At 36.0% G+C, this 15201-nt stretch overlaps 1 pseudogene; it reads left to right on the top strand.

Annotated features, from left to right (window-relative positions):
• The first annotated feature begins 8845 nt into the window (after positions 1–8845).
• On the top strand, positions 8846–10698 carry LOC101419164 (tudor domain-containing protein 3 pseudogene; annotated as a pseudogene).
• Positions 10699–15201: the final 4503 nt, after the last annotated feature.

The following is a 15201-nucleotide window of genomic DNA, read 5'->3' as shown; positions in this document are numbered from 1 at the left end:
ACGTATCATGTCTACTTACATTTCACTGGGCAAAGCAAGTCACATGAACAACTCTTCAGGTCAGGGATTCACAATGTCCCAGTGGGCAAAGAGTGACACTACATTGAGGAGAACCAAACTATTTAGCCAAAGAGTGATACCATATATCAATGGTAGAAAGAAAATGATCTATGTAACATATTATATGATGTAATCTAAGATATGAATTTATTTCATCAGAGCTATAGCTTATGAGCCATGTGGTAAAGTATGGAATGGAATGAATTGGATCAGCAAGCAAGAGCTATCTCACCCAGGCCCTACAGGCTAGATTAAGGACTTAGAACTTTATCATAAAAGTGATAGGTAGTCATTGATGGTTGACTGAATGAAGTGTGGAAATTGGACTGGAGAAAGGCCAAATTTTGGAAAGAGGGCCAGTTACAAAGTGAAAGATCATGGCAGGCTGACATGGTAGCAGCAGGAATGGAAAAAGCCAATATGATTCAAGAAATGTTTGGAAAATTGATTCAGCAACACTAAGAGACTTCTTGGGTATGGAAGAGTAACAGGAGAAATGGAAGATGCAAACCAAGATCTGATTAGTTGGTTAAATGTCGTATCATTCTAAATACAGAAAGTACAGATGGGGATGATGTTTGGCAACAAAATGGTAAATTCCATTTGGGACCTTTTGAATCTGGATCTCTTGGAAGGCATCCCATACAGGTACCTGGTAAGGAGGTAGGCATTTGGGTCTAAAGCTAAGGAAGAAGGGAAAACTGAGCTAGAAATATTAATATGGGAGTCAAAATACATATTATTAATGAAGATTTTTCAGTGACTGGTGTTATTAGGGAGATGGCATGAAAGAAGAGAAGAGAGGAAAAAAGATAACAGCACAAAACTAACATTTTCCTGTGGAAAGATTTTCTTTCTACTTTATTAAAGCCACATCTCCCCATTATATTTTTCTTTCTCTATATTTTGGTGTTCATTCCAGCCTCCCACCTCCCCTTGCCTAAGCAGCTACCATCACTGAGGTTCCCAGCATGACCACAATGTAAGGAAGATGGAAATTAATAAGGGACAGAGAATCAGAATAGGAAGGAAGACATGGAAGTGTAACAACACATTCTTAAACAATCAGTGGGTCAAGGAGAAAATTGCAAAAGAAATAAGTAACTAACTTTGAAATGAATGAACATGAGAATATGGCATATCAAAACATATGGGATGCAGCTAAAACATTCTGTAAGAGAAATTTATAACTATAAATATCTATATTAAAAAAAAAGAAAGCTAAAATCAAAGACCTAACTGCATACATGGAGGAACTAGGAAAAAAAACAACAACAAACTCATCCCAAAACAAGCAGAAAGAAGAAAAATAATAAAGACCAGAACAGAACTAAATGAAATTGAGGATAAAAAAAACACTAGAAAATTTTAACAACACCAAAAGCTGGTTCTTTGAGAAGATTAAAAAAGTTGACAAACCCTTAGCTACACTAACAAGGAAAAAAAAAAGAGGTGCAAATAAAATAAACAATGAGAGAGGGACTATCAGCACTGATCCCACAGAAATAGAGTATCAAAAAAGCGTACTTTGAAAAATTGTATGTCAACAAGATGGTAACTTAGAAGAAATGGGTAAATTTCTAGAAACAAGCAACCTACATTGATGAAAGAAGAAATTAATATCAGACCAATCACAAGCAGTGATGTTGAATTATTCATCAAAAAGCTCTAAATCAAAACAAACCTAGGATCAGATGGCTTCACGGATGAATTCTTCCAATCATTATGGAAAGAACTAACACCAATCCTGATTAAACTCTTCCAAAAAAAAATGGAAGTGGAGGGAACATTGCCTAACTCATTCTATGATGTCAGCATCACTTTAATACCAAAGCCACATAAAGATGCCACAAGAAAAGTACAGACCAATCTTGCTAATGTACTTGGATGCTAAAATCCTCAAAAGAATACTTGCTAATCATATTTAACAACATATAAAATGAATTATATACCATTATCAAGTGGGTTTTGTCCCTGGTATGCAAGGATGGTTCAACATAAGAAAATCAATGTAATATTGATTACACTGTGGTTAAATCACATGAGCATCTCTATTGAAACAGAAGAAGCATTTGACAATATATAGCATCCTTTCTTGATAAAAACACTTCAAAAGATAAGAATAGAAGGAAACTTCTGTAACATGATAAAAGGTATGCAAACCTTTATCCCACAGCTAATAGCATTCTCAATGATGAAATGATAAAGGCTCTCCTAAGATCTGGAACAAGACAAGTATACCCACTGTCAGCACTGTTATTTAACATTGTGTTAGAAGCACTGGCTCTAGCACTTAGGCAAGAAAAAAAAAGTTATCCAAATTGGAAAGGATGAAGTAAAAATTTCACTATTTGCTGGTGACACATGATCCTACAGGAAATCAACAGAAGACCTATATGAATGGAAGAATATTCCATGTTCATGAATTGGGAGAAAAAAATCATTAAGACATCTGTTTTACCCAAATTGATACACAGATTTAATACAATCCCAATAAAAATTACAACAGCCTTTTTTACTGAATTGAAAAAGCCAATTATGAAATGTGTTTGGAAATGCAAGGGGCCCTGAGCATCAAAAAACATATTAAAAAGAAAAATGAAATTGGAGGAATCATGCTTCCTGACTTTAAAGCATACTACAAAGCTGCAGTGGTCAAAACTACATGGTAGTGTCACAAGGATAGGCATACTGACCAATGGGACCAAATTGAGAGCTCTGATATAGATCCTCACATATACAGTCAACTGATATTCAACAAGGTCACCAAGCCCACTCAACTGAGACAGAATGGTTTTTGGAGAACTAGATATCCATATCCAAAATAATGAGAGAGAATCACCCTCTCACACAATATACAAAAATTAACTCAAGATGTATCAAATATAAAATATAAAAGTCAAAACCAAAAAATCCCAGAAGATAATGTAGGAGCATCTACGAGATGTAGTAACAAGAAATAGTTTCATAAACTTTATATCAAAAGTGCCAGCTATGAAAGAAAAAAATAATTTGTTAAATTTAACAAATTTAACAAACACATCAAAGGAGTTTGTTAAAAAGTGAAGAGGTGGCCTAACTCAGTGGGAGAAAATATTTGGAAACACTTATATGATATGGGTCTAATATCTAGTATATATAAAGAAATCCTACATTCAAAAATACAAAGACATACAATCCATTTAAAAAATGGGCAAGAGATGTGAATAGACAGTTTTCCAAAGAGTAAATACAAATGGCTACAAATATATGAAAAGATGCTCAACATCACTAGCTATTAGGGAAATACAAATCAAAACTACAAGGAGATATCATCTTACACCTATTAGACTGGTGACTGTTAAAAAACCAGAACTACAAGTGTTGTAGAGGAAGTGCTGGTGGGAATGGTGCAATCGTTGTGGAGGATGGTTTGTTGGTTCCTCAGGAACCTAACTATAGAACTTCCATATGATCCAGCAATCCCACTTCCAGGCATATGCCCAGAAGAACTGAAAACAGGAACACAAAGAGATATATGCACACCAATGTTCAGATATATGCATTATTCACTGTTGCCAAAAGTTGGAAACAAGCAAAATGTCCATCAACAGAAAAATGGATAAGCAAAATATGGCATATACTTTCAATGGAATATTACTCAGCTGTAAGAAGGAATGAATTATTGGCACATGTGAGAATGTGACCGAATCTTAAAGATTTTATGTCGAGTGAAGTAAGCCAGCTACTAAAGGACAAATATTGCATGACTTCACTGTTGTGACCTAAGCAAATTGAGATGACTCACAGAGATAGAGTCTGGAAGATACATTATTCAGAGACAGAAAGGGAGTAGAATGTGGTAAGTCGATGCTCAATATGGGCATAACCTGTGATAAAGTGGGAAGGGGTGGTTTGGCAATGGATGGGGGTGATGATACTGGAATGTGAGGGTGAGCAGGGTGAGGGTTTGGGTTGGACTCTCTGTGGAACTGGGGGGAGGGCTGGAAGAAGAAGCAGGTGAACTCTGGGGATTTGTATGTCTGCATTATAATCTACAATGGTGGGAATGTTCTTCTGGAAAATACGGCAGGGGAGGGTCACTGGTGCACAGTGTGGGTGGGGGGGTATGTGGGGTGTACCTGGGGCATGCTTTTATGGAATATGAATGTGTTTATCTTGTCATAGACTGTTATCTCAGTGGGTAGAGACCCACAAAAGAAAAAAGAAAATTCTGGGGAGTCCTGCTGCATTTTCAGCTAGAAGTAAAAGAAGTATAAGAATCTCTCAAGAACATAAGCAGTACTTAATAAAAGAAAACAGACCAATGTGTAAAGCCTTCAATATTGTTGCATGCAACTATGAACCTTATTCTTCAAAAATTGAAACTTGTTGGTTACCATAGGTTCCAAGAGAGGGGGAGGGAAGAATAGAATAGATGGAACATATCTATTTTTAAGACACTGGAATGGTTCTGCATGATCTTGCAATAATGGATGCAGGCTATTTTAAATTTTGTCAAAACCTATAGAAGCATAGAGTACAAAATGTAAACCATAATGTAAACCATTAACAATGGTTAGTAGCAATACTTCAATATTCAATTGCAACAAATATACCATACACATGCAAAATGTTATTAATAGGGGAGAGTGGGACAGGGATGGGCTTGGATATATGGGAATCTCCTATATTTTCTCTGACTTTTCTGTAATCTAAAGCTTTTCTGAAGACAAAGCAAAAAATTAGGCACTAGCAAACATATGGAAGAAATTTTCACTGTATATGAAAGACAACAGAACTTTGATGAAAGACACAATGAATAAAATCATTTTTTATTTTGTTATTTTGTTATTTTTTATTAATTTTGTTTTGTGTGTTGTTTTTTTTCATGGAGGTTTTGGATCACAGAAGGGTCACAGCTGTAGCAGGGGAGGATTACTGGTGGGGATGTCAGTAATGGGGAATGTGTGGGAAGGGGTGCACCTGGGGCATGTCTCTAGGGCATATGAATGCATGCAGGTGTTCCTGGGGTGTTGTCTTGTGTGGTTGGAGACCCACACAATAACCAAAAGAATATTAAATTCCCATTTTGAGAAGGTCTGCTACAATATTTAATAGAGTGCAAGAATCTCCCAAGTGCATGGGCAGTGCCTGGTGAAGGAGGACAGACCATTACTCCGGACCCTTGATATTGACAATTGTACTTATGAACCTTTTCCTGTGAAATTGGAACTTAGCCTTATACTATATCTCACCCACGAATTACTTCCTGAAAGCTTCCTTGGTGCTCAAATGTGGCCTCTCTTGAAGCCAAATTCAGCATGTAAACATACCACCTTGCCAGTGTGGGACATGAATGCCAGGGATGAGCCTCCCTGGCACTAAGGGATCATTACCAAGTGCTGACTAGCAATGAATCTGGAAAAAGACCTTGACTGAAAGGGGAAATATTAAATACAAATACATTTTTATGGCTTAGAGATTTCAAAATGAGTTGGAAGTTCATTCCAGAGGTTACCTTATATATATCTCAGCAGGATCTCACAGACTGCCACAGTAAACAGTGCCTCATACAATGGAGATCCTGAGGTCTCTAGAAACATCTAGGTACTCTTAGCACTCTAAGTAGATCAGACAATCTCAGGAATTCAGCACCCTGTCAGTGGGCCTTACTTTAGAATATATGTTCCCCAATGTAAAAGAGACTTATTATTATTATATTAGTATCCTATTATAAGATTATTATTATTTTAGCAATGGAAGAACTTGAATCATTGATATAAAGGCAGTGGCCACTGGAGGTTCTGAGGGGAGGGAGAGGGAAGACTAGATGTAACATGGGGGCATTTTGGGGACACTGGAATTGTCCACTTGACATTGCAGTGATGGATACAGGCCATTATACATTTTGTTAAAACCTATAAAATTGTGTGGGGCAGTGTAAACTATAATGTAAATTTTAGTCCATAGTTAGTAGCAATGCTTCAATATGTGTCTATCATTCATAACAAATGTACCACATTAATGAAAGATATGGGAAAGTGTAGGAGGGGAGGCAGGTGTGGTATATGGAAATCCCCTATAGTATTTTTTTTCTCTCTTTTTAAATGTTACATTCAAAAAATATAAGAGGTCTCCATATAGCCCCCAACCCCCTCACCCCACTCCTCCCACATCATCAACCTCTTTCATCATCATGGCACATTCATTGCATTTGGTGAATACATTTTGGAGCACTTCTGCACCACATGGATAATAGTTTACATTGTAGTTTACACTCTCCCCCAGTCCACCCAGTGGGCCATGGCAGGCATAAAATGTCCAGCATCTGTCCATTCAGCACCACCCAGGACAACTCCAAGTCTTGAAAATGCCCCCACATCATATCTCCTCTTCCTCTCCCTACCCTCAGCAGCTACTGTGGCCACTTTCTCCACATCAATGCTACAATTTCTTCCATTACTAATCACAATGGTTCCATAGTAGAATATCAGTATGTCCATTCTAGTCCATACTCTGTTCCTCCATCCTGTGGGCCCTGGGATGATTATGTCCACTCCACCTCTATATTGGGAGGGGGCTTAGATTCCACATGGATAATGGATGCAATTCTCCTGCTTGCAGTTGTAGGCACTCTTGGCTCCCTGGTGTGGTGGCTGACCTTCTTCACCTCCCTGTTAGCTGGCCAGGGTAAGTCCAGTAAACCAGAGGGTAGGAGTTGCAAGTCTGCTGAGGCTCAGGGCCCGGCCATCACATGGACAGTCCAGAGATTCAGGTCTCCTGAGTATACACCAACCCCAGTGCCAACCACAGGTCCAGTAAAACTGACAGAAGAGGCATGTCTAGAAAGGTCACATCTGAGTCCAACTCCATCACACTCAGGAACACAAACTTCAAAGTAGGGCCAACTGACATGGCACTGAACTCCAGAGCCATCTCCCATGACCATAGAACCTGTGGGTCTCTGTAGCCCTCAGGAGAATGAGTACCTGAGGTTGTATCTACTTTAGCTTTCTCTGGGACTCTGCTGAGGCATGCATAAGTGTGGCCCTTCTGATGACCTCCCAACTCTTTTTTTGGAGAATAAAGGGGAAATGGAAAGAACAAATGAGTTTATATGGCTATGAGTCTCTTTATAGTTTTGATGTAACATTTATGTAACCTAAAGCTTCTTTAAAAATAAAGAAAAAAATTTAAATTAAAAATACAAGAAAAAAGATAAAGTGAAAAATGCCACCAGGGGAACATACAGAAGAAATTGCCAATATACAAAAAAGATAACAGATCTTATGGTGATGAAAGGCACAATGAAAAATATTTTATTTTTAATTTTTTAATTTTTTGCCTTTGTTTTCGGGGATGTTTTAGATTACAGAAGGGTTACAACTGAGGTAGGGAGGCTCACTGCTGTGGGGTGTCAGTAGTGGGGGGATGTGTGAGGAAGGGTGCACCTCGGGCATGCCTCTGTGAAATATGAATGTATTCATATAGTCATGGAGTGTTGTCCTGGTGTGTGGACACCACACACAAACCAAAAGAATATTGAATTCTCATCCTGTGGAGTCCTGCTACATTCTCTAAAAGAGTGGCAAGAATCCCTAGAGGACCTGGGCAGTGCCTAGTGAAGGAGGACAAACCAATACGCCAGGCCCTTGCTATTGATGCTTGTCATTTTGAGTCTTGTTCTTGTGAAATTGAAACTTAGCCTCGTAATATATATCTCCTAAGAGTTAACCTCCTGAAAGTCTCCTTGTTGCTCAAATATGGCCCTTCTGAAAGCCAAACTCAGCATATAAACTCATTAGATATTAAATACAATGAGTTTTTATGGCTAAGAGACTTCAAAGTGAATCGGGAGGGCATTCAGGGATTTTGCTTACGCACATCTCAGGAGCATCTCACTGATTGCCACATTAAGCAGTGCCTCAAGCAGGGGTGCTACTGAGGACTTTAGAGACAGCTGGGCACTATGAGCCAGGCAGAAAATCCCACAAAATTGGCGCCCCATCAGTGGGCTTTAACCTCAGAATACATGGTAGCCTATGTCCCTAATATATATCACAGTTAGACTCATTTATAATTTTCTTACACATGGTTCTTCTTCTCCTTTTATTTGAACCTATAATTAGCACTATACCCATTAAATATATTTCCCAGAGATGTAAAACTTCCAACTGTTCATTTATCAGTTGAGCCCTGAATCTCAGCAGAGTCGCAGTCCACACCTACTCTCCAGTTCATCAAACTCACCAGGGACAATGAGCAAAAGGAGGATGATGAACAAGGCCCGTCCCCCAAAAGTATCTATAACTGCAAACAAAACTGTTCCATCCATCTACGCCATGGCATCTAAGCCCTCTCTTAATCAGAAGCAGTGTGGGCATCACGATCCCAAAATCCTCAAGATTGAGGAATGAACAAACATAATGTGGTAATTCAACTATGGATTAAGGTAGACTTATTCTAGTAATGGAAGATCTTATAATATTGATATAAAGACAGGTCATTAGAGGTTCTTAGGGAGGGAGAAGGAAGAATAAGCGTAACATGGGGCATTTTGGGGACACTGGAATTGTTCTGCATGACATTGCAATGACAGATACAAGCCATTTTACATAAAATGGTGCGGCGCAAAGTATAAGCCATAATGTTAACTGTAGACCACAGTTAGTAGCAGTGCTTCAACATGTGCTCATCAGTTGTAACAAATGCACCACACTAATGAAAGATGTTAATGGGGGAAAGTTTGGGGAGGCAGGGATTGGGTTATATGGTAATCCTCTATATTTTCAATATAACATTTATGTACATTAAAATTTCTTTAAAAATAAAAAAATTTAAAAAGTTAAAAAAGAATGCTCATTTGGAAATGACTGATCATATAAGTTGCACAGCAGTATATTTTAATTTTTTGTCAAAAATAATCCTGAACACACTACATTGAACCAAAATTAAGCTCTCAGGTATTGCTGACATTTAAAATGCATTCCTGCTTTTGAATGACTAACATAACAGGTTGGCAATAAAGTGGAGCACTTTGTTGAGAAATGAGAATTGCGGAAAAGTTTGTCAAAACACAATAGATGCACTAATGGAACCACTCCCTTTTGTGCCATTTGAGCATAAGTGTCTATCTCATGTCTGAGTGGATAGCAGAGAACTTGACCTAAGAAAGACTTTGCAAGTATTATGCCTGTCAAGCAAGTGATAATAATGAATTTGAAAAGTAAAGGACTGCTGCTATTGCAGAAGTTGCAAAGAGTAAAGAAACCAAGCCATTCAGAAGAGGTAGTGGTGGTGGTGCTAGAAGCAAACTCAAAGTGAATGCCAGTGGTAACCAAAATAGGGAAGTTTTACAAAAAGAAAAGTCAACCAGGGGAAATATGAAGGTGTCTATAGAGAACTGGTTGATGAGAAAGCTGTGAAGCTCTGCTTCAGTAAGGAAGCATTGAAGCATGCTCTTATGGATAATGGCAAAAACTTAGAAGCAGCATTGAATATACATCTTATTAGCAATAAACAGAAACCTGTTACAAGTCCACCTCTGAGAGGTAAAGGAAAAGGCAGGGGCCAAATAAGATCTGAAGATGAAGAGGACCTGGGAAATGCACGTACATCAACATCAAGCACATTATTTGATTAATGGGAACTTTGAATGTGGAATAAACTAAATCTCAACTACAGCAGCTTCATCAGGGAAAACACAGATTGTCGAATACTGAGCAGAAAGGAATAAAAGATAATCAACAAAGGCATCTTCCTCAAAATAATACAGGACAGCCAAGAAATTAAAACTTTCCATGTTTTCAAAGAGCCATGCAAAATTCCAAGTCAATTTTAGAAGGCAGTGGATGACCTAGAAACAGAAGCTGTGGAAGACCAAAACTTCCTCAGGATCTGAAGTATGGGCTGAAAGGAGAATTAAGTGTGATAGATTTTAAACATGGTAAATTAAACTTACTTTGTATCTTTCAGTTTTTTAGCACACTGATGATGCAAAACAGACTGGGAAAAGGTCCAAACAATGCAGAGGCAAAAGTAAATCTACTTTCTCAAGTATCTACGGGCAATAGTTTCAAAAATGTGGGAAAAGAGGAAAACAGCAAATCCTAATCATTTTTATGACAGGAAACCATGAATAATAAATAAAGAAGTATTCAGTGGTGTAAAATTTGCAGCATATTTTAATGTAAATACTGATTACCAGAATCCTGTGTGGTGAACTAACAGTTTCATTGGTATTCCAAATGGAGAGATAGGAATGGCACCAAAGGAAGGTCCATAGGACCTATTAAGTCAGCAGGACTCATCATAAACTAAACTGTGTGATGATAAAAACACTTTATATCAATAGACCCAAAGGAAGATCTGAACCAATTAAACCAGGAAAAGTACTAGAATCATCTGTTCCTATGAAGTATGCAAAAATGTAGAAACCTGGAGATAAATGTTTTACACTTTATTGAGAAGACAACAAATTTTACCAAGCAGAACTTGAAGCTCTCCATTCTTCAGGGTATGACAACAGTCGTTAAATGCATTGATTATGGAAAGTATGAAGAGGTGCTACTAAGCAACATCGGGCCAATTCAAACAGATGCATGGGTATGTGATCCAAATACAATACAAAACAGCTATTTTCAAGAAAGTACATAGCTTTAAAAGATTAATCATAGTCACTCAAAATTTGCAATTGGAAAACTATTTCGAGTTTGATTAAATCTGGGTTCCCCTAAAGGAAGATTTTTATTTAATAATTATACTGAACAAATCAAAATGAATGCATTGGAATTAGTTTTCTTGTATAATGTTTTGTTTTACTATGTTTTTGGAAATATGTGCCCATATTTACATGCTTACCAAAACTTTGTATGTGTAAAATAGGTTTTTATGAATATTTTGTTCTTTCCTAATTTGTTGCTCAAGTATGTCAAGCAGTTGTCAAATTTAAATCTCTGTTGGATACATGTACATTGTTTTTTCATTTATATGTAAAATTGAGAAAACTCTTTAAATTATATATTAATTCATACTGCATTTATGACAATGCTTATATTTATATATGTATAGATTATAAATATCTCTGTTTTTATATTATTTGATTAACTTTGTTGCTGAATGTTACGTTAAAATTATGTGATAATTTTGATGATGTAATATAGAACTTACTGACGTCACGAAGTCCATTTTTTATAAGATTTAAGTGACTTTATAAAATAGATTCTCAACTACATCTAGGCAAAAACAGGAGTACAAGACATGTAAGAATTATTTTCATAATTTTTTTCTCATTTCTTTCCTTTCTCCACTTTGTAGGTAGCTATTAATAAACTTGTCCTTACACCTAATCTGTTGTTATTTCCCTAAAATATCAAAATATGCTATAAAATTATGTTTTCCAGCAGGAGCCTTCCTCATTGAAATATAGTTATGGTCTTTTTACATTTTTTCTTCCATGTCCTCAGTGGCTTTCTACCCTTCTTCCCCTACACTAATGTAAATAAAACAACAAAAAACCTGGTAGTAGGATTCAGGCCAGAATCTTTATTTTGCCTTTTTTTACTAGAGAAATTATCATTTTCTATGTAATCAATATTTCATGTTTTACAGTATAATACTACTAATGTTTTATTTAAATTGAGATCCTTTCCTTCAATCTCATTCTCTAAATTTGTAACTGTTTTTTCCCTAAAAGACTGAAATATCATCAGGAACTAACTTAGGTTCTTCTTTTCTTGGAGAAACTTGATGTGTCCACATTGTTGCCCTACTTATTCTCATGTGATAGCTATTTTCACTCTCCTTCCCCAATAATATTCACATTTTAATTTAGTTTTCATGGTGAAAGTAATTATTTATATGCCTATATTTCTAAAAGTAAAGTCTTGGTTTTCTATTTATCATGTATGTCCAATTACTTTTAGCCATTGTAAAGATTCAAATAGAATTCTTATATAATTTATTTTTTTTTATATTTTAGAAGACTTAGTAAGATATTAATTTTATTCTTCTCTCCTTAAAGAAAGGGTTGATAGTCATTTCTTCTCTATTTCCTTTTCCTGTTCCAGAGTGGCCATAGCTGATGTGTACACTCGTCATTGCTAACTGCAGCCCTTCCATTCAGAGCTGTTCAATACTGAAATCATAATTTTCTTTTTACAATCATTGACCTTTCTTTTTTCTTATAATAGTTCTCATTGCTTTACCCTTGCTTTTTTTGTCTGTATAAACTTATCTGGACAATAAATGTATCAGTTCATTTAGTTATTCTGTTGTGGACAACAGGAAATACTTTCCTATTCTGTCTGTTCATTTGTGAATAATTATCTTGGCTTTCTTGTGATATTTTCTTACCTAATTACTTTTTCTGCCATTATCTTTAAAATCTTTTATTAGATACTTGAAATATTTCACAAAGAGAAGCGGGATAGAATCACTAAATCTTTTCGAGAGTCTGGTATTTATTTTCTCCTACTTACAAATGATCAAGTGATTGCTGATGTTTTATAGCTGTGCAGGTTAATATAATACTTTGAATCATACATATCATTATTATCATATCATTATCAGTAAGATCAGCCTTTCTTTGTCTGCATGAATAATTAATTTAATTGAAAGAAACATTTCTTCCTGAATTAGAGAGGCCACCAGATTAACAAATCTTCATCCATCTCCTTAAAAATCTATGTCTGGTGGAGCAGCTGTGGCTCAAGCAGTTGGGCACCTACCTCCCACATGGGAGCTCCCTGGTTCTGTTCCTGGTGTCTCCTAAAGAAAAAACAAACAATGAACAAAAAACAATGAACATACAAGCACAAACAATGAGTAAAAACAACGAGAAAAAATAACAACAACTAACAAGCAGACAGGGGAGCCATTTCTGGGGGCAGGGAATCTATGACTGCATATATTCATAAAAACATTGAAGAAATATAATCTTTGAGGCTGTTAGTAAAATTATTGGAAAGTTAGTGTAGATTCCCCTTGACCTCTGAGAATGTTGGGGTTTATGAGCACTTTTTCTTTTTGTAAATGTGGAATTGTAATGGGTTTTAATTTAATCTTATTTATGTATCAAATGTAAAAAATTATCAAAAAACAATTCACTATAGCAATAAGATGGTAACTCTAATTTATCAGCAATATCGAAAAATTAAAGGGTAGCAAGGTACAAGGAAGTTGTTGTTAGAGGTCTTAGCACAATTATTCACTCACACTATTGATTGTGGATTTTCTAATTTATGTATCTTTCTAATGCACTGCTTACGTGCATTAGTATTTTTATATGTGAAATGGTTTTGTAACTTTCATTAAAGTTTGTTTATTATTGGGACAAGAGTTTGGAAAACCTCTCATTTTCCATTTTCACAGTGATAATTCAGCAAAGATTTTTTAATAGTTTGTGGAAAAACCAATTAACAAAAGCCTGCATATAAACCAAAGCCTTAATAGAAACCATTTGCCTGTATTGTTTCTTAAAGGTGTAAGGATAAATCATCAAATAACATTAAGATACTCCAATGGCTAAATTAGTCTGTTACATACAAAATTAAAATAAAAATCAAATTAATACTTTAAAAAAATCACATCTCCCTAAATATTTATTACTCTGTCAGTAGAAAAAGAACATTTATTCTTGGAAAAGAAGCTTTTAATTCCCGAGGACTTCCACAACACTCAAAGTGGTCAGAAGAACAATTAACTAGTGAGTCAGATAATTTGGGTTTCAATCCCCAGCTTTGCTTCATGGTAACCATGTGTCCTTGGAAATCCCATTAATCAGTCACATCTTAATTCTCTCATTTTAAAACTGGGTGCTAATGTCTTTACTTCATATGGCACAGGGTTGCCAGGACTGACAAAGTTGCAGTCCTGGCAACTTTGGAAACTGAAAGCGCTTTTCAAACAAGCTAATGTTAACTGTAGGACGGGAAATTCCTAAATCTATTTTGAGGTCTCATGAAATTCAGAGAAAATAGATATCCTTTGCCAAATCTCATAAAAGCAAAATTGACGACATTTCTGACATGACTCATTCTTCCTTTGAAAACCGCCGATCAGATAAGGGTCAGCTTCTTCTAATCAGAAGCTTGAGGAAAGCAAAACAAAAAGGTTTTTAAAAAACCTTTTTAGAGTGTGACTGTCTTCTTCACGCTGCTCATTTTGGAGGTGCCTAGTACATATTTATGTTAAGGAATATCCCTTTACATTTTCCTTTCAGGAAGACACATAAGTGTGATGGCAAAAATAGCTGAAAACTTCCAATTATGACACTAAATTTTAGTGGGTTTTTTTTGTGAAGCTTTCAGTATTAACCAAAAGCTTTGAATATCTTTCTACTTATAAAAATAACTGAATACCAAGAAGGCACCTCAAGGCAGGAGACTAGGAGTTAGAGTTTTTCAGTCTGTCAATAGCCCAATGAATGTGTTTTCTTTAACTTACCTTTTCAAACAGTAATTGTGATTTACTTGTCAATGTTTTCTAGCCATTTGGGTTAGGGCCACCCTTCTCTGTCATGGTGTGTTTGCATTATTTTAAACTCCAATTTAAAAACACATTAGTACCCTCTTTCCAAGCAGTTTATATAAGAAATGTTGGACTCTTGGTGATATGTCAATGTTTGTTTGTTTGTTTTTTAATGCTGTGCCTTGACTAGGACTTCTGCTCTGTGCTTCGCATAATCTCTTCATTTTATTTACCCATTCAAAGAGTGCTCCAAACATTGTGCAAGCAACATATACCACAGATAGTACTAGGTATGATTTAAAGAGAAAAAAGTAATAAAACCTTAACTATTTAAGTTGCTCAAAGTTTTCTGGAATAAAATGTTAAATGTATATCCAGTGTTATATAAATAATAAAATTTCGTTTCTCTTTTCATTTAATTTCTAAAACATATTTGCTTTAGAGGTAATAAACATTAGGAATACGGGCCATCTCCTCACCCCCATCCCAAGCATCACTAACTTCTATCATTATATGTTTTGTTTCAGAATCTGTCTCAACACAATGCCCGAGGCAGCCAGTACCAATCAGAGTTGGTACAGAACATGAAACCTATTTGAGACTCTGAGGCAACAGCCTGGATAAGCAATAAATAATGATAACTAAATGTATTTTGACAACAGATACAGGCCATTATATATCTTGCCATAA

Source organism: Dasypus novemcinctus, chromosome 1 (genome assembly GCF_030445035.2).
Source record: "Dasypus novemcinctus isolate mDasNov1 chromosome 1, mDasNov1.1.hap2, whole genome shotgun sequence".
Taxonomy (NCBI): domain Eukaryota; kingdom Metazoa; phylum Chordata; class Mammalia; order Cingulata; family Dasypodidae; genus Dasypus; species Dasypus novemcinctus.
The sequence above is the reverse complement of the archived record's forward strand: the minus strand, read 5'-3'. Positions and strand labels throughout refer to the sequence as shown.